The 22,744-nt window shown below is 36.6% G+C and overlaps 1 non-coding gene across 1 annotated transcript; it reads left to right on the forward strand.

Moving 5' to 3' along the window:
• The first annotated feature begins 8,725 nt into the window (after positions 1-8,725).
• On the forward strand, positions 8,726-8,832 carry LOC124899027. The gene has a single exon (XR_007056166.1). It is a non-coding gene; the product is annotated as a small nucleolar RNA R71 (small nucleolar RNA).
• Positions 8,833-22,744: the final 13,912 nt, after the last annotated feature.

A 22,744-nucleotide genomic window follows, 5' to 3' on the forward strand; every position in this document is an offset into this window, starting at 1 on the left:
TACAGTGCAGGATCAACTAGGTCTTTTTTGTTCTGTAATAAAGGCTTAGAGACAGGTAGGTACTATTTGGGGAAATAGTGACTATTGCTCCTAAGAGTTTTAGTACAAGAACTATCAATTAACTCTGTTCTCCAACACCAATTTATCCTTCTCTTTTCTCCCCATTCTTTCATTTCTCAACTCCTCTTTCAATTAGCTTATTTAATCAAACCAGGTTTGGAGTATTAGTTATTCCTTCCGCATACTTCTCTTTTTCGTACCAATTTCATGCTACGCACCCCTATTATAGCCACCCTTAACTTAAGCGAAAAACTTTCGTTAAGGTGCACATTATCCAACTGGACCAGGGCCAAAACAAGTTCATTGTAATATTTCTATTTGCTAACTCCCAATTGCAGGCAGAATCTTGAAATATCAATAACAACTACTTGGGGGCATTAAATTTTACCTTTTTCCTCCTTGTCTTTTTCTCTCTTAATCTCCTCTTAGTTTTATATTAAAATGCTCAGGAGCTTATTAGAATCAAATTAAGATTTATCAAAAAAAGGATAAGGTTACATAATAGGCTACCAAAGAAAGAGGCTAAAGGCTCAACGGGGATGACTAAGACTCTGCACCAAGGTAGGTCTATGTAGGATAGAAACACAGCTGTCAAAGAAATGCCTACATCACTTCCTACACCCAACACCTTTTATTTTGCTTTATAAACACACCGGGCAAGTTCTAGTCATTTCTATTCATGTAAAATATACACAAATCATCACACTCACAGTGCATCCACGGAATCTAACCGGATCCTTAAGGTCCCTGATCCTGAATTCAGAATTAAGCCAACACATCAAATTTTACTTATGAGGATAAAATTATCTATACTCAAATCAATACTCTTATGCTCATTTATACCTTGTTTAATTTACATTACTGGAAAAATGGCCCATTCCACACAATCCTCTTAGATAGTGATTAGGTTCTGATTTATTCTTTACTTCCTAAGACCACTCCCCTTAAGAAGTTCGTCATCCATCTATTATAGGGGATGACAACTAACTATGACTGTTTATTCCTAATTACAAAAGAGGGAAAAAGTAACTACTTAAAACTGAAACTTGCCAATGAGGGCGAAAATAACTATAAAATAATACTTTAAAATAAAGGCAACATGCGATAAATGCCAAAGAGGGAAAATTGCAATCCACAATGTTACTAACTCTTACAGACCAGTTTTCTGAATAGCTAGTACTTGCAAAATCAAAAAAAAAAAAATAATTGTTCAGCCAGCCATACTTAAAAGAAAGAAGATAAAATAGCAAAATACGAACCCACCACACCACACTTACATAAAACACTATCCCAGTGCTTTCAAATAAGCCTACAGTAGGGTGGCAGTATAATCCCTGGTCACTCAAATGGAACTATTGCAGTCATATCCTCAGGAGTCCCGTCCATATAATCACCATCATCATCAGCTCCATCATCGTCAAACTGGTCTTCTTTATCCGACTCCATGTCTGAATCCCTGTACATGTGCTCTTCATCAGTTTCTATATCATCATCAACTGGCTCAACAAAATCCGGGCTAATACTCAACATAGTCCTAGCATGGTGCCCGAGTGGATAATCGAGCTCTACAGTATAGAGCTCCTCTAGTGTAGCTGGTTTGCCTCCCATCATCGATAGCATTATCATAAGACCATACAGCCTGCCTAGTACCTCATCAGTTCTCATTTGTCGCTCCACCAAGGTAAAAATTAGGCCAGTTGCCCCATATGTGCTCCTTGTAGTAGTTATATCCACAGGGTGAGTAATAACCTTGGGCTTATAATCTAACTCCTCTTCATCGACCCTATGCCTTCGTAAAAATCTAGTAACCAAACCTCCAAACCCAAAACTGCATTCTGCCTGGGTACGTGCCTTCTTTATCGCAGAAAAAAATCATATTACCCACATTTATCTCCACATCAGGACACATCAGGGCATAAATCAAACATAACCTATCCCGAGTAACCTCCGTCATATGCTTGCCTTGAATCAAGCATAAATAGACAATACGACCCCACATTCTTGCTTTCTTGTTCATCTGAGCATAAAGGAAGGAAAAGTACAAACCTTTAACATGATGCCTAGTCCAACGAGCTGAGGATCACTGATCACACAACAGATGCTTGATATAGGCATACAGAGGAGAAACAATAAACTGCCTTAAGAAATTTGGGTTTGCTTCTGGTATACCCAATAAGTCATTAGTATCAGCAGCAGTGAAATGAATTAGTTTCCCACGAACCTTCAACAAATAATCAGGATGACTGGGGTCTCAATTGGCATAAAAATCTCTAACTAAGTGCAAATTACACTCAGTCAGCTGATGGAAGATAAAATTCATGTTGATTGCCTCAATTCTTCGTACCATGAACGGACATTCTCTCATAAGGCTGGCACGATCAATATACACCTCCAGGATATACTTGGTATCCGTATGCTTAGAATACCATTGCTTACCATCCTTGTAGATATTTTTGAATCCAAATTTGTGAACCTACGTCCGCTGACGTGGTGGGGCCCTAGGCACCCTAGTTAGTTAACCTTCAAATGGCCTGCTCCTCTTCCTAGCAGGTGCAGAAGGACCTACCTTTGCCTTGCCTTCAACTGGTTGTGGTCCCATAATGCCTGTGATCAAATCAAATGCAATAAAAAGTTGACTATGTGAAACCATGGGTCTAGCTAAAAATTAGTGTGCAGTTTACGTAAATGTCCACCCCACACTTAGTTGTTAGCTAGAACATATGCATAAACACACGGGGTACTTAGGCTTCCCCCTTTTAATCTTATTATCGCATTAAAAGAGGGCATATTGCTCTTAGTGACTTCAAACCATAGTCATTAGTCATTTTGTCAGCACACACACCATCTATGAACAACATCTTTTTGCTACAGCATTGCACATAATAAATGTATTTACCTAAATTTTGAATAAAGCAATTAGTAGTACCAACAGGTCCCTAAAGTCAAAGTGCTCTTATGAAATAGAAACACAAACCACCACCACCCCTTTTGCAGACATTGATATTTATGATGTATCCCCCATGCCATTTGCATATTGAAAACAAGCAATCAACACGAATTCACCCCCCCTGTCCATATATCACTTAGAAATTAGTCAACATAGTCAGTAGAAATCTCCCTAAATTACTCTAAAACATTCCCAATTTCATTACTTGATAGATTATCATCTTAACAACTCAAAATTATGAAAACTAGATTAAGAATTCACAAAGATTGCAAGACAATATATCACATACAAAGCTATAATTCTCAACTACTATGATAGGGAAAACAAAATTAGACCCAAATTCTATCCCACATCATAAGACACAAATGAAAAGAGAAATAAATTTAAATCTGACAGCACATACCACTAAGGTTGAGAGAAAGGTGAAAGTTGGGGAAAATTTGAGAGAAATAGTAGGAGTTAAGTGCGAGAAGACGACGCTTAAGGGGGAAATAAGAGGTTTTAGGGGGTATTTATAGAGGGGCGGGTCGGGTTAGGTTAAATTCAATATTTTATATCTGATTTTAACCCCCTCTGCGATGCAGTATGATTGCGTCGACCTACTGGAGAATGCCAATTACCATTGAACTATCCGCCGTGATGCGGTAATTTTGCGTCAAGTCACTGTATTTTGACATTTGTCAATTTTCCAAGTAACGCGACACACTGAAATTATTGATTGATTGATTTCCTCAAATGTGGTAATCTTCTTATTTTTGCTTTGCAATTCCCTACAATCTCAAATAAAAACAAAAATTTTGTAAGTAAAAGTGGGTTGCCTCCCACTCAGCACATTAGTTTTGGTCATGGCAGACTCATCTTTTTGTATTTTTCTCGTTTTAATTTTAAAAGCTAAAAATTAAAATACCTATTAAAATACATGTGTGGGTTGCCTCCCACATTGCTCCTTATTTTATGCATGGCACGACTCAGCTCAGCATCACTCATCAGCAAAAGTGATAGATTCCTTGTGCTTATCCGGATGATCTGCCTAATAATGCTTTACATGTTGTCCATTCACAAGGAACTTCTTCGTCTTCTCTTTATTCCACAACTCCACAGCTCCATAAGATGTCATACGCACCACTTCAAATGGTCCAAACCATTTTGATCGTAATTTACCTGAAAACAACTTAAGTCGTGAATTGAGCAACAACACAAGTTGTCCGAGTTTAAACACCCTATCTTGAATTTTCTTGTCATTCTATCTTTTGGTCATCTCCTTATATAGCTTGGCATTTTTGTAAGCATGGAGTCTAAAATCATCAAGCTCTTTTAGTTTTAATAACCTTCTTTCCCCCGCGGCAGTCATCTCAAAGTTCAGCTTCATTATGCCCAATGTGCTTGGTGTTCCTACTCCACATAGAGGTGACACGCCTTACCATACACTAGGCGATATGGAGATGTCCCAATGGGAGTATTGTACACTGTTCGATAGGCCCAAAGTGCATTATCTAGCTTCTCCACCTAATCTTTTCTCTGTTCATTCACTGTCTTCTGAAGTATTTGCTAAATCTCCCAGTTAGATACCTCAACCTGTCGACTAGTTTGGGGATGATATGCAGTGGAAACCTTGTGCCTAATAACATATTTTGAAAGAAGATTCTTGAACCAAGTGTTAATGAAATGTGTACCTCCGTCAATAATTATTGCTCTTGGCGTACCAAATCTGGAAAATATGTTCCTCTTCACAAATTTCAGCACTACTCTTGCATCATTAGTCGGACTCGCCATAGCTTTCACCCATTTAGAGACATAGTCAACCGCTACAAGAATGTACATATTACCTTTTGAAGGTGGGAATGGGCCCATGAAATCGATCCGCCAAACATCAAAGACTTCGACTTCTAAAATAGTATTGAGAGGCATTTCATGATGCCTAGATATGGTACCCAACTTTTGACATTGATCACAATTCTTTATGAAAGCCACTATATATATCAACAGAGTAGGCTAGGAAAAACCTAATTGCAGCACTTTTCTCACAGTCCTCTCACCCCCATGATGTCCACCATATGGAGATGAGTGGGAACCTTGTAACACCTTTGAAAATTTGGCCTCTGGGATACACCTATGAATAACTCCAGCTAGACCCTGGTTGAAAAGGTACGATTTGACCCAAATGTAAGCACGAGAATCATGGAGTAATTTCTTCCTTTGTTGTGTGGTAGCATCAGGAGGATACACCTCACAAGCTGTCAAGTTCACAATATCAGCATACCATGGAAACTTACCTGCATAAATAGAAAATAGCTTCTCATCAGAAAACTCTTCCCTAATACTAAAGAAGTCATTAACAATATGGTCTCAATTTTCCAGCCATGACAGGTGGTCAGCAACTTGATTTTAAGCACCCTTCCTATCTCGCACCTCAAGATCAAATTCTTGACGTAGAAGAATCCACCTAATCAGTCGTGGCTTTGCATCTTTTTTGTTCACCAGATACTTAATGGCAGGATAGTCTGTATGAAAAATGACCTTGGTACCAACTAAGTAAGATCTAAACTTGTCGAATGCACATACCACTGCAAACATCTCTTTTTCTGTAATTATGTAGTTAACTTGAGCATCATTCAACACCTTGCTAGCATAGTAGATCGATCTAAATACCTTATCTTTTCTCTGACTCAACACTGCTCCCATAGCAATGTCACTAGCATCACACATCATCTCAAAAGGTAACTCCCAATCTGGTGCGATCAAGATAAGTGCTTCCGTCAACTTCTTCTTAAGCTTTTCAAAAACTTCACGGCAATTAGCCCCAAACTCGAACTTGGATTTTTTTCTAATAATTTCCACATGGGGCTTGCAATCTTTGAGACATCTTAAATGAATCGTCTATAGAACCCAGCATATCCTAAAAAGCTCTGCACTTCTTTGACTGTGACTGGATAAGGAAACTTTTCAATCACTTAAACCTTTGCTTTGTCCACTCCGAGCCCTTTGCATAAAACTTTATGTCCTAGGACAATTCCTTCCTTAACCATAAAGTGTCACTTTTCCCAATTCAACACCAAGTTTATTTCTTGACATCGAGCTAGGACTCTATCGAGATTCTTCAAACACTTTTCAAATGAATTACCATACACGAACAAATCATCCATCAATACCTCCACAAATTCTTCCACTATGTCTGAAAATATAGCCATCATACACCTCTAAAATATAGCAGGTGCATTGCATAAGCCGAAGGGCATGCGTCTGAATGCATATGTACCATATGGATAAGTGAAAGTGGTCTTCTCTTGGTCTTCCAGTACTATGCTTATCTGATTGTAGCCGGAGTACCCATCCAGAAAATAATAATATTCTTGCACCACCAATCTATCCAGTATTTGGTCAATGAAGGAAATTGGATAATGATCTTTACGAGTCACTTTATTCAATATCCGATAATTTATACATATTCCTCAATCGATCACTGTACGTGTGGGAACCAACTCATTATCATCATTGGTCACTACTTCCATTCCTCCCTTCTTTGGTACACAGTGCACCAGACTCACCCATTTTCTATCAGAAATTAGGTAGACAAGACCACTATCTAATCACTTAATTACTTCTTTTCTGACCACCTCCTTCATCACAGGATTCAACCTTCATTGTTGCCGCACTATAGGTATGTAACCCTCTTCGATGTAAATATTGTGCATGCAAAATACTAGATTGACTCCTGAAATATAAGACATCTACTAGCCAATTGCCTTCCTTCTCCTCTTTAGAATAGCTACAGCTTTCTTTACCTATACATTTGATAATCCTACAGATAAAATCACAGGCAAAGTATCTTAATCACCAAGATAAACATTGTATGTGAGAAGGAAGAAACTTAAGCTCCAAGTTAGAAGCTTCTTCAATTAAAGGCTTGGGTGATGGACCAATTGGTCTATTCAAAGGCTCAAACAACACTTTCTTTGTCTCAATCACTGCCAAATTCATAACCTGGACTAATTCCAATGCCTTCATATCTCCATACAGATCATAACCCATCAAAGCCCACACTAATGGATCATTAGACAACAACAACTGCCAATATAAAGAAAGATCAATAATCGATATAGAAGACAACTCCTCATATATGGCTGGCAGTTTTAATGCTCTATACACATCAAAAACCTTTACTTTATCGTGTGCTCATATTGTCATTTTTTCAGCTGCCACATTAATAAGTGACTGTCCTGTTGATAAGAAAGGTCATCCCAAAATAAATGGAACAACAGGATCAGCCTCAAAGTCAAGAATCACAAAATCAACCGGAATGATTAAAGATCCCACTTGAACCAACACATCTTCAATAATACTATTTGGACTAGCAAGTGACCTATCCGCCTACAACAAGACAATAGTCATGGGTTTGGGACTCCCAAGACCCATCTTTGATACCATGATGTGGGCATGAGATTTATGCTAGCACCCAAGTCACACAATCCACGTGCATAAATAGTCTGTCCAATGGTAATCTGCAAGGTGAAACTACTTGGATCCTTCATCTTCGTGGGCATTTTATTTTGAATTTTAGACGTGCACTCTTGAGTAAGTGAAACTGTAGCATATTCAATCAACCGGTTCTTATTGGAAACAATATCCTTTAATATTTCACATATTTCAGCACACTTTGCAAAATGTCAACAAGAGGAAGGTTTACTTTAACCTGCTTCAGAAGATCTAGAAACTTCTTAAAACTATCTTCCTCTTGATGCTTCCTTACCCTTTGAGGAAAGGGCAAGGGAATAGTCTTCTTCTCCACACGAATCTCTTCACTTGCCTCTTTTTCCTTGATTTCTACTTCTATATTCTCTTTCAAATTGTCATCAGTGATTGTGGGATTATCCTGCTCCTAAACCGTCTTCTTAGTAGCCCACTCCTTATTATAACCCCATTCACCTGTTTATGATTAGCCTCAGTGTCACTAGGCAATACTCCTTATGGCCTTGTATTCTGCGATCCTACAATTTGACCCAACTACAACTCCAGATTTCTTGTAAGCAATTGTTGACTCTTCAACTCAACTGTAAAATATGTCTGTTAAGTCTTTATGTCTGTCGTAAACTATGCTTATTGAGCCATGAACTTCTTAATCAAATCCTCCACATTGCTATTATGAGCGTTCACCTGATTATTCTGAGCTAGTTGTGGATTTGATTACACTGGTCCCTTATACTGATTTGTATTTTGTGTCTAATTTCCACCCCATTAGAAATTAGTGTAGTTCCTTCAATTCGGATTATACGTACTGCCAAAATTTTATTGACCCTGACAATTTTCATTCCTCACATAGTTGACTGAATCTGGATTAATAGAACATGCATCTGCTTTATGCTCACTACTTTCGCAAACGTCATACCACGAGTATACCTATTGAACTACATTTGCTGTTGCTGCTGGTTGTGTTGCACCCAACTTTAAGTTGTTGAGCTGAGTAGTCATATGATTCTACACTGTTGTAATCTATGCCTATAATGAAGTGAATTGATCAACCTCCAATACCCCTGCAACATTCTTTAGAGTACTCCTTGAGTCTGCATGCCAATAAGGATTCCCTTGTGCAATTTGATCACCAATGTATATAGTTCTTCATATGTTTTGTCCAAATCTTGGCCTCCTGCTGCTGAATCCAAGAGAATCCTATCACTAGAATCAAGGTCTTCTATAAATATGTGCACTAAAACATCATTCAATTGATGATAATGAGGACAATTTCTGAGCATGCCTTTGAATCTCTCCTAGGTTTGGTAGAGATTTTTTTCATCTTTCTGTCTAAAACTCAAGATCTCAATCCTCTATCGTGAAGTCTTCTGAGATGGAAAGAATCAAATAAGGAACTTTCAAGCACAATCTTCCTATGAAGTGATGGAGTGTGGTAGTTCAGCATGTAACCATCTTTTTGCTTCCCCATTTAGAGAAAAAAAAAGTGTCAACCTAAAATAATCAGCCTTCACATCTTCAGGAATGTATGTATCACTTATTTCCAGAAAGGTCTATATGTGCTGCTGCGGATCCTTATATGAAAGTCAGTGAAAGTGTCCCGCAGAATTCAACAATTGCACTATATTTTGTTTCAATTCCCACCAACCTCCTAGTTCAGGCTTCTGAATATTGTTAGTTACATGGTTTGTAAATGGGATTGGCACCTCACGAACAAGTATTGCAGCTGGTCGAACAGGAACAGCTGTAATAACAAGAGCTGGAACATTTCCAACATTTGGATCAGCAATAATTGGATCTCATCTTTCAACCATCTGTCCCTGTTAAATGTAATATTGAGCTCTTCCCTTCTGATGAAAATTACTTTCGGTTCTGAAAAGGGCTCTACTAACTTTTTATCCCTAGCCAGTCCAATGTTCAGCTAAACCTTCAAAAATTAAGCCGCTAAAATCAAGTTGTTAACACTTAAACTTATTATCAAAAACAAAAAATTAAACAATTTACTAATTCTATTAGATCCCCGGGAACGGTGCCAAAAACTTATTGTTGCTCTACGCACACCCAAGTGTACGTGATCGTACAAGTAGTATAAAGACTTAGACAGTCATATATTGTTCCCACGAGGATCAATAAACTGGAAATTTATTCAATCTTTAGTTAAGAAAATTGGGTATTAAGTGCCTTAAAGTATCAAGATGATTTTGATTTTATTAATAAAAATATATAAATTATTAAACAAGAAATAATTAGTGACGATTAGAGAAAAGCAAGCAACGGTTGTAATCAATAATGAGGATGATTCTAGGGTTGAGGTATTTCAAACAATCGTATAATTCTCTACTCTTATCAAAGTCTAATTGGTTATCAGTTGATGATTCGCAAGGTGTATGCAACGATCTTGGTCTCCCGAATTCAAATCTTTCATCTATTGAATGTTGTAGCTACAACTCCCACAGAGATACAACAATTCTTCTAGATTCATAAAGTTTTCTTCTGGAAAGTGAACCAAGCAAGGCTTCTAGGTATATCCCTATCCTAGATGCTAATTCAAATCCCTTATTACATAAAAAAATAAGAACCTTGCTCCCTAATTTCTTTGTTCTATCCTATGATTCTCCTCACGAATGCACATAGAAAAATAGATTTATTCTAATGGTGGCCAATCATTAAAATAGTAAGCTCAAGAAATTAAGAACAACCCAAATGATAATCCAAAAAGAAACTATAAATAAGAATACAAAAGAGTAATCATGTTCTTTGACTCAACCCCAAAAATAAGGTGTTTAGCTACTCATGTTTGAATTCATCATCCAAAATAAGTAATTAATCATACCCAAAACAAGTCTGGAAGTAAAGAAGTAAAAAAGAAATATTTAGAATACTAAAAGAGAGAAATCTCTATTTTTCCGCCGCTGCTATGCTTAACAAAAGTCCCCAAAATTATCTTGGTTTTTCCTTTTATAGTTGGGACAAAACACTTAAAATCTTCCCGATTTTGCCACATGGAACATCCCGCCATGCCTTTAATTGTTTTTCTCATTAAAATCTGGCAAATTGCGGAGCTCAAGTATTCCTTGAAATTTGTAAAATGCACTCTCACTGCGACGTGTCACTATCACGGTGAGCCACTAGATTAGGACAATTATGAAATATCTATCCTCCCAATGCGCTAAACTTCTAGGTCACAATTTGATAAGTAGGACTGTTCTGCGATGTAGTGGTTTTGCGGACCTGTACTGGAAAGTGCCAAGAGCCTCTTCGTGATGCGTTGATTTCGCAAACCTGCACTGGAATTTGACCATTGCTATTTTGTTGGTAAGCACGAATCGGAGTCTGTTTAAATGAGGATTCCTACTTTCCAACTTTCCTTTTTGAGCTTTATTTCATGCTCTTGTATTCCTTCAATCCTTTCATATCATCATTGTATCCAAATGCGTACAGTCTTCATGATTTTTAGCCTAAAAGTACTAATCATATCCAGTAGGTACAAACCGGAATAAAAGTTGAGTTATACTTAAGAATTCAAAAAAAATTCTCGAGTTAAGTATAAATCAGGGTGCATATTGGTGCTTTGAGCATGTAAATTTGACCAAGATCAGTACACCTGTTAGTTTCCACAATCCATAATGAAAAAAATTTAAACACTATGGTATTTATATTAAAATTAAAGTGACATTACTAATAATAGTTAAGTCTACAATTGGTTGAGGACTTGAGGTAATTTGTTAGTGAAGGAAGATTTATCCTCTTTAGAGAATTACTGTCATTTTACGGGATTTTTCGACACTAATTATTCTTTTAACTTCTTTTTAAAGAAAATCCACCATGTGAGGGGCCTAAGGCTTATTCTTTTTTATATATAATAAAAGAAAAATTCAAAAAAAAAAGTACAAGTAAGCGGAGTTATGTCTTTTCTATGAATCCTATTAAAGCATTACAAAACTTCTTCCAGTTAACATCCATGTAAAAAATAAGAAGAAAGAATTAATTATTCTAGATCATCACAGAGTTTATAATAAATTTTATGATGATATTACAAATGATAATACTCAAGTAGTTAAAAATTAAAATAAGCAAGAATGTAGAATCAGCTCTATATGTCTTTGAAAATGTGAAATCGTTAAGAAGATGTAGCTCGATAAAATCTTATTCCTCACCTTGTCTTTTTCCCCTGGCCACTCTAAAATCTCTTGATACTTCATCTAATATTCTTGAATTTATTGAATCTTGTTGTTCTAGTGGAAACATGTCTCCTTCTATTTTGCCACCCTCATTGATAGTTGTTTTACAACAGCCTACTCAGACACTTTACTGTTCCAACTATACATTCTTTTATGAGTTTTCTTTGTCTTGAATCCTTTTCTTTGTGGCCTAGGTGAAAGATCTTTATATCTAGCCACTTTATCAAAGCACTCAGTCAATACTTTATTTTATCTTCTCCCTCAAATATGTGAAAGCCTAAATCACTACCAAAAGATTCCAACGGATTCATACATTTTGGTCACTTATTCAACAAGCTTCCTATTTAGTTCATATTTGATCACTTCTATTTTTAATTTTTTGTTTCATATAACTTTAGGATTGTCAAATGTTATTTCATAAATAATGCAAATATATGCATCTGCATTGCACCATGAACCACCTTTTCTCACATAAAATGGTAATCAAGTTCGGCATGTTTGGTGCGAGCATGTAATACAGGATTTGCTATGAGGTGAATAGCACTGATATTATCTATGAACAGCAATGGAGGACCAAATTAGAAAATGAAAATATCCTTTAAGAGATAAGTGACCTATGTTAATTCCGCAGCTAGAGAAGCTAACAATCGATGCATAAACTAGTACAAGGGATTGACTGAGCAAGAAATCTCACATCTAGTGAGGTAAGATATTACAGAACGTCAATAATGATACAATAATCTAAGGCAGTAACAGGTAAGCTGGATGATGTATAGATCATGTTTCATAGCAAGTTGAATATGTATTGCTCTTGCATCCAATATATTTGTCCGATGAAGAATATCGGACACATATTTGTGTTGGCTAAAAAACAGGCCAGTAGAAATTCGATGTACCTTGACTCTAAGAAAATAATGGAGATCTCCCATATACTTCATTGTAAAGTGCGATCGAAGTTTGTCAATCAGAGTATTTAGAAGCAGAGGATGATTGTTAGTGAAGATAATATTGTCCACATTAAGGAGAAAAAACATAGAGCTTCTGGAGAAATAGAACACAAATAGTGACAGATTTGCTTTACTATAAGAGAACCCAAGGTGAAGAATATAGGAACTATATTTGTAAAACCATGAACTTGGGGCTAGATTCAAGCCATAAATGGCTCTAGCTTCAAGTCATAAATGTCTTTCTTTAATAAGAAAACATGATTTGGTAATTTAGGACCTATAAAACGTAGGGGTTACTCTATGAATATTATTTCAGAGAGACCACCATGTAAGAATACATTTTTGATCTTAAGTTGTTTGATGTGCTATTTCAGTGTAACTTCAACCAACAAGAAAAGTCACATTGTGGTAGCTTTGACGACAGGACTGAAGGTATAATTAAAGTCTACTCCTTCAAGCTGATTGTACCCTTTTGAAACTAGACGAGCTTTGAAATATTTCACTGATCCATCAGGCTTTAGCTTAGTATTATACATCCATCTAGATCTGACAACACTCATATGGTGTTGATGAGGAACCAATGACCAAGTATCATTTGACTTTAAGGCTAGAAATTTATCATTCATTGCTGCTAACCAATGGAGTTTATTTAGAGTTGTTTTGATGGTTTTGGACTCAAGATATCACTATAAAGTAAAGCTGCAAAAGTTAAGTATTAGAATGAGGGATTTAGAAATGTATGATTTTTTGCTCATGTAAGCATATGGTTGTATTTAATGGGTCATCAGGTGTATCAGAAATAATTATAGATAAGCTCAGTATAGATGGGAGTTACAAATAAATCAATGCTTGGTATTGTTGATGGATCAAGGCTAGACAAAATAGCTAATGTTTTAAATGATGAAGAGCCACTATTTATAGAAGTATCTAATTTAATAGATGATGAAGAACAATCAGTTGGTGAAGCAATTTGAGTTTCATGGCAAGGCGCTGACAATTCACTAATATGACCAGATGTTTGATGAGATAATGAGGTATCTAAATATCTAGAAGTGTAATGCCATAGGTTTTTGGTCCTTTGAAATTTTTTGGAATTTTGCACTTACTTTCCCAGTTACTATTGGGCCCTATGAGCCATAGAGTGCCTTTATGGGTCGTTGGAATGAGTCGTAACCAAATTCGTAAGTTTGTGGGTTGATTCTAATTTCAGTATGAGTGGATCACTAAGAGCCGTAAATATATGTTATGAGTCATTAGGTGTAATCGTAGGATGTCCATTGTAAGTCCTAATTTGGGTTCTGTGTTGACTATTACTGGACCCTATGAGTCGTAGGGTCCTATTATGATTCTCTTGGCTAAGTCATAAGTTCAAAAGTATAGGGTGTCTAGGTGATACTTGCTTGGTTATTACAAATGGTGATGGGTCATATAGAGTGGCTTCGTGTCAATCGTTGACCTGTAGTCAAAGGCGGGACTTTTTCAGCTTTAAAGTTAAGGGCATCCTGGACATTTCTCCTCATATCCAAATTGAAATCAACGACTTATAACTTCTTTAAGGTGTCACTAGCAATCAAAATTTAATCCAAGTAACTTCTCAAATACTCCAAAAGTCTCTCAAAATTTCCTCAAGAAAGTCAAGCTAGGGTTTCATCGAGTTGGTTATCTAAGGGCTTTAGAGTTAAATTCTCCTCGTGAAACTTGATATATCATTCATGTGACTCTACCATTAAACTTAGTATCTCTATTTCATGAAAGTACATGGTTATTTACGTGATTAAAAGTAAGAAAATTGACATGATTAGTCATTTTGACATGAATGGTCAATTAATTATTTTCCCATGGTTTTATTATACATTACTCATGTTTTAAATATGGTTTTGAACTTGTGGGTGCATGCGTAGGGTTAATGAACTTTGGAATTGTGAATTTCCCCAAACTTATGGCTTTTGAAGTGGTTACGACTCCAACCCCATAATATAAAGTTATTTTATTTATAAGAAAATGGGAATTTAACTATTCTTGAACTATTGCATTATGATGTTGAATTGAACCTTGTAGATTGGTGTTTTCAAAAGCTATTGCATAATTAAACCAAGAGGGGTTATGAATTCCCCAAGTACTGAAATAATTTTGGCATGTTGATGTTACCTTGCAGGTGTAGTTGGTATGACGATACCAATAATGTATGCCTAAATATGTATTGTGATTCAATGAATGAGATTGTATGATAATTGTTTTAATTAGGCTTTAAAGATGGTTGTGTAGCTGAGTCATGAAAGTGAAGATCCGAGAGACCGTTAATGAAAACCGTGGTTGCCGATGTGGGTGTCTATATGATCAGTTAATTTGAGTCTCCTTATTATTATTATATGATTGGGAGGTTTGAGTCCCCCATATCTCACTACAAGACTTAGTGATTGTGTAACCGTGATATGCAGGAAGGTTTAACCGTGGGAGAGTTGGGCCCATATAACCTGTGGGTTCCTTGTATATTATGATGGTTGAGCTACATAATCCAGACTAAGATTTTAAACTACATGTTAAGCCTTGCTCCCTATCCTGACATGTGATATATATGTATATATATGCATGGAATCTTAAATGCTTTTTAAACTGTTGATCATAGCATTATGTTACCCATATTGTTGAGTTACATGCTAGCGGTGCAATCGTTAACCGTCTATGTACGTTGTATTCCTATGCGATGTAGGAACTAGCCATACTTTTACTTCTACTACTTAGTGATTATGATTTGGGATCATCTCATGAGTTGACATTAAAGTGGTTAGCTTCCACACATCAGAAGACTATATTTCATGTTTTGATATCTTATGTTTTAGACTATTTAGACTTATTTTTGGCTATAGTCGGGGGCATATCCCAACACTTTATTGATGCTCAGTTTTGGTTCTTATTTAGAAGGCTTTGTTAGATTACTAAACTTAGGGTGATGTTGGTCAGTTATTTCGGCCAGGTTGGTTGGATATTGATCATAGAAATATTATTTATTTTTCATTCTATCTTGTTAAATATTCAGAATTCATCCATTATTGGGAATGTTGTGTCCACTTGGTTAGGTAAAAGGGTGATCTCTGGTGTACGTGGTACTTGAGATACTAGTCACGACCAAACCCTAGTTTGGGTCTTGACAAAGATGGTAGCAGAGCCTAGGTTTAGTGTGATTGGCTATTCAATCAAGACCTATTAAGTAGAGTCTCATTTATGGGTGTGTAGCACGCCACACTTATAAGGGAGACGCTACGAGACATTTAGGAATGTTTCCCTTTCTTGTTGTTCTATTTTTAAGCTATAGAGTCCAAGGTCTTGGATCTCTCTAATCCTCATTTGTTCGCCTTTCAGATTATGCCTCCAAGAAGATATGATAAGCATGGAAAAACTTCTGTCCCATATGAGGACAATGTAGAATGAGCTCATCCTACTCCAGGAGTTCAGACCAAATCCAGGGTCACTGCTTCTAATTACCCTGATAGAGCTCCACCAGTTCCTTCTATCCCTCCTCAGGCACCCCAGGCTGGTTAATGCTGATTTTTACCATTTAATTTATTTTCTTACCTAGTTGGTGGCCTCTCAGACTGAGCGAGTTGCTTCTGTTGCTCCATCCTCTGAGGCCACTAGAGTTGGCTAATTCATGAGAATGAATCCTTCTTCTTTCACTGGCTCTAAAGATTATGAAGATCCTCAGCATTTTATTAAAAAGATAAAACTTCCGCATGATATATGCCACTAAGGTGGACGGTGTAGAATTCATAGCTTATCTGCTGAAGGATGTGGCAACCAAGGGTATAAAGAGTAGAAGCAACTAAGGGGCGATAATGTCGAGTCCTCTTTGTGGGATGACTTCTCTAGTGCTTTTACTGATCGCTTTTTTCCACAGGAGTTAAGGGAGACAATGGGTAAGGAATTCATAAACCTAAAGCAAGACAAGATGTCAGTCAAGGAATATTCTTTGAAATTCTAATAGTTACCTTGGTATGCTCAGGAGTTAGTAACTAACATGAGTCTAGGGTGAGGAAGTTCACTTTTGGGTTATCTCTAGACTTGATTCTAGAAAGTAACGTTGTCTTGTTAAACAAGGACATAGATATTTCTCGGCTTGTGGTTTATATGTAGCAAGTCAAAGTAAAGAAGAAGAAGAATGCTTAAATTAAAGAGAGGTAGAATAAAAAGTTTTGCTACTCAGACCAATGTGGATGTTAGCAACCAAGTGGTAGAGATGGAGAAAAATTGTCCAAGAAAAAGTGGGGCAACACTGGTTCCTTCTCTATGGCTAGTGATTCCTACCCAAAGTCAATCGGTGATCGCTGTATATAAAGTAGTTATAGTTTCAGTGTGCAGGGTGCCCATTCTCAAGATAGTAGGGCTCAGCTAGCTCCATCATATCCTCTTTATTGATTCTGTGGTAAGGTGCATCATGGTGTTTGTGAAGAAGGAAAGAACAGGTGTTTTAAATGTAGTCAGATTGGTCACATGTAGAGAGATTTTTCTTCTTGGGTTTATTCTAGGTAAAATAAGATTCTAGCTGTAGCTATATCAACTCCTGCACCAAAGGGTGTTATATCTACTTCTGGCTTCGGCACTGGTAGGAACTATCTCTATGCTCTTACTACCCGTCAGGAGTTCGGGTATCTCCTAATATCGTTACTGGCATATTGAAACTTATTTAACGTGATGTGTATTCTTACTTGATCAGGGGTCTACTCTCTCCTATATGACCCCATTTGTGCTGTGTATTTTGGTTTTGTTCTTGAGTGTATTTTTGACCCTTTTTCTATTTCTACCTCTGTAGGTGACTCTGTGGTTGCTAGAAAAGTCTATAGGTGTTTTGTGGTGTCTGTTGGTAGTAGAGAAACTCTGGTAGATCTAATACAGTTAGACATGGTTGATTTTGATGTCATATTGGGGACGGATTAGTTGCATTCATGCTATGCTTCTTTAGATTGTCAGACCCATAATACCTTTTTTAATTTTCCTAATAAACCAATTATTAAATGGAAAAGTAGTTCTCTAATATCTAAGGAAAGGTTCATATTATATAATAGAGCTCATAAATTAATTTCTAAAGGCTATCTCAATCATTTGGTCCAGGTTAAAGATTCTACCTGGGAGAGTCCTTCCTTACATTTCATTCAAGTGGTAAATAAATTTCTTGAAGTCTTCCTAGTGTTTTTCCTAATCAGGAGATTGATTTTGGGATTGATCTTCTTTCAGGAACTCGTCCTATCTCTATCCCTCTGTATAAAATGGTTCCAACTAAGTTGAAAGAGCTCAAAGAGCAGTTAAAGGATCTTCTAGACAAGGGTTTTGTTCATCCTAGTGTGTCTCCGTGGGGTGAACTTGTGTTGTTCATACATAAGAAGTATGGTTCCCTTCAAATATGTATTGATTATCGATAATTCAATAAGGTGAAAATAAAAAATAAGTATCTACTTCCGAGAATTGATGATCTCTTTAACTAGCTTTAGGGTGCTAAGTTTTTTTCTAAGATTGATCTTTGATCTAGTTACCATCAGTTGAAGATTAGGGATATGTATATCCCTAAGACTGCTTTCTGAATCCTCTACAGTCACTTTGAGTTCTTTGTTCTATATTTTGGCTTGACCAATACTCCAGCAACATTAATGAATCTCATGAATTGGGTTTTTAATCAATTTTTGGACTTATTTGTCATTGTATTCCTTTATAATATTCTTTTTTAGTCAAAGAGAGAGGCAGACATTACAATTACCTCCTCTTTATGTTGCATACCCTAAAGGATCAACATTTGTATGCTAAGTTCGATAAGTGTGAATTTTGGTTGAATGTTATGACTTATCTGGCTCATGTTGTTTCAAGTGAAGGGATCATAGTGGATCCACAAAATGTTGTTATGGTTAAGAGGTGGCCTAGACCCATTTCTCTAATCGATATTCGGAGCTTCTTAGATTTAGCCGATTATTATAGAAGATTTGTGGAGATCTTGTCTTCTATTGCTGCCCCTTTGACCAAGTTCACTCAGAAAAGGCAAAGTTCATGTGATCGAATGCTTATGAGGGTAGTTTTGAAAAGTTAAAGAATAAATTGACTATGGCTCTATCTTGACCCTTCTCAAAGGTACAAATGGTTTTATGGTCTACTGCAATGCATCCCGGGTGGTACTTGGTTGTGTATTAATACAGCATGGCAAGGTGGTTGCTTATGCTTCTAGATAGTTGAAAGTTCGCGAGAAGAATTATCCCACTTATGACCTAGAGTTTTTAGCTGTGGTGTTTGCATTAAAGATCTTGTGGCATTATTTGTATGGGGTTCATGTTGATATTTATTATAATCATAAGAGCCTGCAGTATTGTTCACTCAAAAAGAGATAAATATTAGGCAGAGAAGGTGGCTTGATCTATTCAAGGATTATGACATGAGTCTTCATTACCACCCAGGTAAAGCTAACGTAACTGTTGATGCTCTTAGAAGGTTGTCCATGGGTAGCTTACCCCATGTGAAAGAGGAGGAGCAGAAATTGGTGAAGGACATTCATTGTTTGACTAACCTTGGATTTTGTCTCTTGGACTCTGAGAATGGTGGCAAGTTTGTGCAAAAGGTGACGAAGTCATCTCTTGGTTCGGAAGTAAAAGACAAGCAATTGTTGGATCATATCTTGATGTGACCCAAGAATGATATAGGAAAACAGAAGGTGATGGTTTTCGAGATTAGTGGTGATGGTATCTTATGGTACCAAAGGAGGTTATGTGTTCTTGATGTTGATGGATTGTGAAGTAGGATTTTGGCCGAGGCCCATAAGTCACAATTTATGGTTCATCCTGGGTCAACGAAGATGTATCATGACCTTAAGAAGAGTTACTGGTGGATCAATACGAAGTGAGATGTGGCCAATTTTATGGCTAAGTACATGGTATGCTTGCAAATGCAAGCGAAACACTTGAGGCTCAGAAGGTTGTTTCAAGAGATCGAGAGACCAGTGTGGAAATGGAAAATAAATATTATGCATTTTTCTACCGTTCTTCTGCGGTCTTGCCAGATATTCGATTGGATCTGAGTCATTGTGGGTTGGATAACTAAGTCTCCCCACTTCTTGCTAGTGCGAACTAATTTTTTTTTTAGCATTATTCTAAGTTATTTATTGAGAAGATCATGGAGTTTCATGGTTCTCAAGTTTCCATCATTTCTGAGCGAGGTACTCAGTTCTCATCTCACTTTTTGGAGGTTATTTCAAGGGGCTTTGGGGACTAAGGTGACCCTTAGCACCGCTTTCCACCTACAAATAAATAGGAAAGTGGAAATGATGATTCGGATTTTGGAAGCTATGCTTCGAGTTTGTATAATATACTATGGTGGTAGCTGGGTTGACCACTTTCTACTCACAGAGTTTGCTTACAACAATAGTTATCACTCTACCATAGGTATGGCTCATCTTGGGACCTTGTATCGTAGGATATATAGATCTTCTATTGGGTAGTTTGAAGTTAGTGAAGCCGAGATATTTGGCCCGAATGTGGTTCACCAAGTGATGGATAAGGTGAGGATGATTTGGGATAGGCTTAAGGCCACCCAAAGTCTCCAAAAGTCTTAGTGGATGTGAGACGAAGAGAATTATAATTTAAGGTAGGAAATTGGGTTTTCCTAAAAGTTTCTCCCATGACGGGAGTGATGTTGTTTGGAAAGAAGGGGAAGCCCATTCCCCATTATGTCGGTCCGTACTTGGTCATGAAAAGGGTTGGTTATGTTGCTTATGAATTGGAGTTGCCTTCTGGATTGGACTCTGTTCACCTAGTATTTCATTTTTGATGTTGAGAAAGTGTGTGGGTGATCCTTCTACGGTTGTTCTTTTGGAAAAGGTAGGTATTTCAGATCCTTGTTTTATGAGGAAGTTCTGGTGGAAATCTTGGATCGACAAGTACATCGGTTGCAGACTAAGGACATGGCTGTAACGCCCCGAAAATGGCTCCCAAGACATCACACGGTGTTCAAAGCTATGAGTAACCTTAAGCTAACCCTATAAGCCATCTATTGAATCTGAAACTCATATTAGGGAAGTATAGATATATAATCAAGCTAAAATGTGGAATTCTGTATTAGCTAAACTGAAACTTCTTGAATATAATATTTGAAAAATACTAAACTAAAGAGTCTGATCAATCAATACTGAAAATCTGAATAATAATCTAGCAGTCTGACAAGCCTCTACTACTAATGCTAGAGAGTTACTGCGACAAACCCCCAACTGACTCGAACAATTTGAAAATACTGAATCATCCATACTAATAATCTGAAAAACTAAATGACTAAGTCCCCAAACTATGAAGACTCACCAACTGTTGGGATGTAGATAGAGATGGTCGAAATCACTCACGCTGCTGAAACTAAGCACCTGAACCTACATTATGAGATAATGTAGCATATAGACGCATATGTGGATCAGTACTTCTAGATTGTACTGAGTATATGGGGGTGAATACACAAGTTAAATAATGTCTGCACATCATCATAATTTGTAAAATAATGCACGCTAAATGTAGATGACTCACATAAGCTGGAATGTCTGAAAGTGTTAAATCGTAATCATGAATAGCAGAACATGTTACATAAATCTAGTGAGTCATAACATTTAGTTTCTAAAAGATGTATAGGTATTCTACCTTTAAATCATGTTGTTTAGGTGTAGAAAGGACTCACTTTTATATCTGTAATCTGAAATCTAAAACTTCATAGCTGAATGCATATGTAAAGCAATATCTGAATAAATCTGTGAGCCTTTGCACTTAGTTTTCTATAAGTTTTTCTGTTATTCTTTACTCTTTTCTGTAAGCTGTAGAGAAATACTTTTAAAACTTTTCTGTAGTTCTTTACTGTTAGGGAGTTTCTTCTAACTGATATACACCACGTAATCTATCATAATGCCCAACGTCTAGTTCTCTTATGGAAAAACCTCACGTTGGGGAGAGGTGTTATACTCTTTCCAAGGTGTATAACCTAATCTAAGTGATCACATCTATAATTGTCATCCACATTGAAATGGGAATAACCTGATAATCTAAACCTACATTGGCTCATAGTTCTGGGATATGTGAACATACCCATCTCAGTGCTAAATACTACTCCCTATAATTTGTATGCTCATTCTGTTGGAAATCCACTTTAAAATAAGTATAATGGTTTATAATGAAAACCAACTTTCTATCTGTTAGTTAAATCTGTAACTAAAATTGTAAGGTGGATTCCAAGTCTAAACTGAGATCAAAAGATCGTCTTTATCAAAATCTGAAAATAATTAATCATAGGATGCTTAAAGTATAGTCATTCTTGAAATATCAACATACAACTAGGCCTTAAAAATTCATGCATCAAATTCATGTCAAAACTTCATAAGATTCATGCTTCATAATGTAAGTATTAATAATTCATTTCAAAATCTTGAAATTTCTGCAATACATATGAAAATACGAAAATAAACATGCAAATTCATCATCTAAGTCTCTTCAAATCTCATAATTTTTCAATAAGCAATATTGGGTATGAACCCTAATTTGAAACTCATGTAATTTCATACAAAATCAACTTTAAAATTAATTTTGGACACAAGGATGAAAGGATTATCCTTCTTGAAAAATCACACATACCTTAGTTGATGCAATTGATGAGACCACTTGATTTTGGATTCCTATTTGTGCTCTTGAAGATAGATTCTTGATTATCTTGAATTAATAACCTTGAATTTTGAGTTTCCTTGGAGAAAGAATGGTGGAATATGGATTTCTTGGGAACCAAGTTTTGATGTTCTAGGGTTTTTTGAGAGGAAGTTGATGAAAAGTGAGAATATAGTGGTTGGAATAGGATTAATTCAGTGTTATTCATGAATTGGGGGCTGAGGAAAAGACTAGATTACCCTAAAAAAAAATTAAGTTTGGAAACTGAAATCCCAATTTCTGCCCCACCGCAATGCTCCACTATCGCGGTGGATTACTGGAAAAAGGACTATTGCAAACTGGAACTTCACCGTTACGCGGGGCTATCATGGTAAGCCACTGGAAATTGAAAAATGTCATTTAGGCCATCACCACGATGCGTTACCATCACGGCAGCTGTTGTAATTGACAGACAGAAACTGGGACCTTATGTCGATGCAGGCAAATCGC

This window comes from Capsicum annuum, chromosome 5, assembly GCF_002878395.1.
Source record: "Capsicum annuum cultivar UCD-10X-F1 chromosome 5, UCD10Xv1.1, whole genome shotgun sequence".
Taxonomy (NCBI): Eukaryota; Viridiplantae; Streptophyta; class Magnoliopsida; order Solanales; family Solanaceae; genus Capsicum; species Capsicum annuum.